Below are 3,350 nucleotides of genomic sequence, written 5' to 3' on the forward strand. Positions count from 1 at the left end.
AAAGTCACATAAGCAAGCTTAGACCACTTTTTCATGTATGGTGTCTTCTAGATGCCTGAAAAGAGCTTAAAGAATGGCAAAAATAAGTAGATTTTTATGGACATTTTAATTATTTTTATCAAGTAACTAAACTTTTTTCTAATTAAAATGTTGCCAAAGTGCCTAAGGAAAAAATGAATGTCTGATTTTCCAGTTGGACTTTACTGAATATCTCTTAAAGAGAAGTAAACAAACATAATTGGGATTTAATTTGAGGATCTAACTTAATTGATCACATATGTAGGTAAACTAATTGGAGATGTGAGCATGATGCCATTTTAATAACTTTCTGGTTCAGCTGGTGGTTGTTATGTTATTATTAAGGCTTTTGAGCTTTTGATTCATTATTTAGTACCTACTACTGAACCTATGATGTCAATAAAATTTATTTATAAAAAACAATCCATCTTCATGTGAGGTTCTCTTAAAGATTCATCTAGATGAACCATAGCATGGATCTCTCCTCCTCCTCCTCCTCCTCCTCCTCCTCCTCCTCCTCCTCCTCCTCCTCCTCCTCCTCCTCTTCTTCTTCTTCTTCTTCTTCTTCTTCTCTCTCTCTCTCTCTCTCTCTCTCTCTCTCTCTCTCTCTCTCTCTCTCTCTCCTTTTTTGTTTTTAAGACAGAAGGATGAAAAAACAAGATTTCATGGAATGCGTTCTTTGGATCTGGACAAAAATGGAACAGAATTTGACCTACTTGCCATTATTGTGGCTTCTTCTCTCTCAATATTACTTCCAAAACATAGGTAGAATAAAAAATGGAGGTGAAACACAAATTTATCATTTTAATTTCTTATACAGTGTAGCTATTTTTCAGGAAAGAAATTTCAATTGTTTGTGCCCCTCTCTGGAATGTATTCTACCCATGAACATCCTATTACTCACTCATAATTTTCATTCTATGTCCAATATAACTGCCATCTCTTCTGGGACTCCTCTCTAACTTCCAAACTATTTCAGTGAAGTGTAATTTCTACTCTTGCTGTACATATTCCTTTAACAAAATATTTACTGTATGCATGCTGTCAACCAGATATTGCGCTAGGCCCTGGAGATACCAAAATAAATGTCCCAACCTCAAGCTCACGAAGATTAATGTAGATCAAGGTGATACACAAGTAAATTCACTGCTCACTTCAGCAGCACATATACTAAAATTAAAATGACACAGAGAAGATTAGCATGGCCCCGCACAAGGATGACATGCAAATTTGTGAAGCATTCCATATTTTTAGTGCTAAACAGATGCAATACAATTAAAATTAAAATTCCAACATCATTCCTTATAGAAATAGAAAAAGCAATCATGAAATTCATTTCGAAAAATAAGAGACCCAGAAGAGCCAAAGTAATCCTTAGCAAGAAGAGGAAAGCAGGAGGCAATACCAGACCTTAAACTATACTACAAAGCTATAGTAACAAAAAAAAAGCAGGATGATATTGGCACCAAAATAGACATGTAAACCAATGGTACAGAATAGAAGACACAGAGAAAAATCCACATAAATACAGTTATCTCATACTAGACAAAGGTGCCAAAAATATATACATTGGAGAAATGAGAGCCTCTTCAACAAATAGTGTTGGCAAAACTGGAAATCCATATGCAACAAAATGAAATTAAACTCCTCTCTCTCACCATGCATAAAACTCAACTCAAAGTGGATCAAGGACCTAAGAATTAGACCAGAGATCCTGTGCCTAACAGAGCAAAAATTAGGCCCAAATCTTCATCACATTCAATTAGGCTCCAACTTCCTTAATAAGACTCATAAATCAAAAGAAATAAAATCAATATTTAATAAATGGGATGGACTCAAACTAAAAAGCTTCTTATCTGCAAAAGAAACAATCAATGAGGTGAAGAGAGAGCCTACGTTTTGGGAGCAAATTTTTGTCACACACATGAGAGCTAGAGCATTAATCTCTAGGATATACAAAGAACTCAAAAAACTTAACACTAAAAATACAAACAACCCAATAAATAAATGAGCTAAAGAGCTGAATAGAAGACAATATACATTCCACCAAAAAATAAATGAAAAAATGTTCAACATCTTTAGTAATTAGAGAAATTCAAATCAAAACTAAGATCTCATCTCATGCCAGTCAGAATGGTAGCTATCAAGAATACAAACAACAATAAGTGTTGGTAAGGATGTGGGGGAAAGGCACACTCATACACTGCTGGTAGGACTGAAAATTGCTACAACCAATATGGAAAGCAGAATGGAGATTCCTTAGAACTCGGAATGGAACCACAATTTGACCCAGCTATCCCACTCCTCGGTCTATACCCAAAGGACTTAAAATCAGCATACTATAGTAACGCAACCACATCATTGTTTACAGCAGCTCAATTCACAATAACTAAACTGTGAAACCAAACTAGATGCCCTTCATAGATTAACCGATAAAAAACTGTGGTATATATACACAATGGAATATTACTCAGCATTGCAAGAGAATAAAAGTATGGCATTTGCAGGTAAATGGACAGAGCTGGAGAATATCATGCTAAGTAAAGTAAGCCAATCCCAAAACACCAAATGTTCTCTGTGATAAGTGGATGCTGATCCATAAGGGGAGAGGGGATGGGAAATGGAGGAACTTTGGACAAAGGGAAGGGAGCTGTGTGGATGGGGGATGGGAGCAGGAAAGATGGTGGAATGAGATAAACATCATTACCCTAAGTACATATATGACTGCATATATGGTGTGACACTACATTGTGTACAACCAGGGAAATGAAAAATTGTGCAGCAATTGTGTACAATGAACCAAAATGCATTCCACTGTCCTATATACTTAGTTTTAATTAATTAATTAATTAAAAATTAATATAAGTAACAATAAATGTTGATGAGGATGTGGGGAAAAAGGTACACTCATACATTGTTGGTGAGACTGCACATTAGTGCAACCACACTGGAAACCAGCATGGATGTTCCTTAGGAAACTTGGAATGGGACCACCATTTGACCCAGTTATTCCACTACCCAGTATATACCTAAAGGACTTAAAATTTCTATAGTGACACAGTCACATCCGTATTTATAGAAGCTCAAATCAGAATAGCTAAGCGGAACCAACCTAGGTGCCCTTCAACAGATGATAAAGAAAATGTGGTATATACACAATGGAATATTACTCAGCCACATAGAAGACTGAAATTATCATATTTGCTGATGAATGGATGGAACTGGAGACATGCTAAGTAAAATAAGCCAATCCCAAAGAACCAAAGGCTGAATGTTCTCTCTGATATGCAGATACTAACACATAATAAGAGGGGTGGAGAATAGAAGTTCAT

General features: G+C 35.8%; 1 non-coding gene across 1 annotated transcript; it reads left to right on the top strand.

Annotated features, from left to right (window-relative positions):
- The first annotated feature begins 1,164 nt into the window (after positions 1-1,164).
- On the top strand, positions 1,165-1,270 carry LOC124102777 (U6 spliceosomal RNA). The gene has a single exon (XR_006854976.1). It is a non-coding gene; the product is annotated as a U6 spliceosomal RNA (small nuclear RNA).
- The last annotated feature ends 2,080 nt before the right edge of the window (positions 1,271-3,350 follow it).

Source organism: Marmota monax, unplaced genomic scaffold (assembly GCF_021218885.2).
Source record: "Marmota monax isolate L192 unplaced genomic scaffold, Marmota_monax_Labrador192_F-V1.1 WCK01_AAM20220418_F8-fsc00002, whole genome shotgun sequence".
Taxonomy (NCBI): Eukaryota; Metazoa; Chordata; class Mammalia; order Rodentia; family Sciuridae; genus Marmota; species Marmota monax.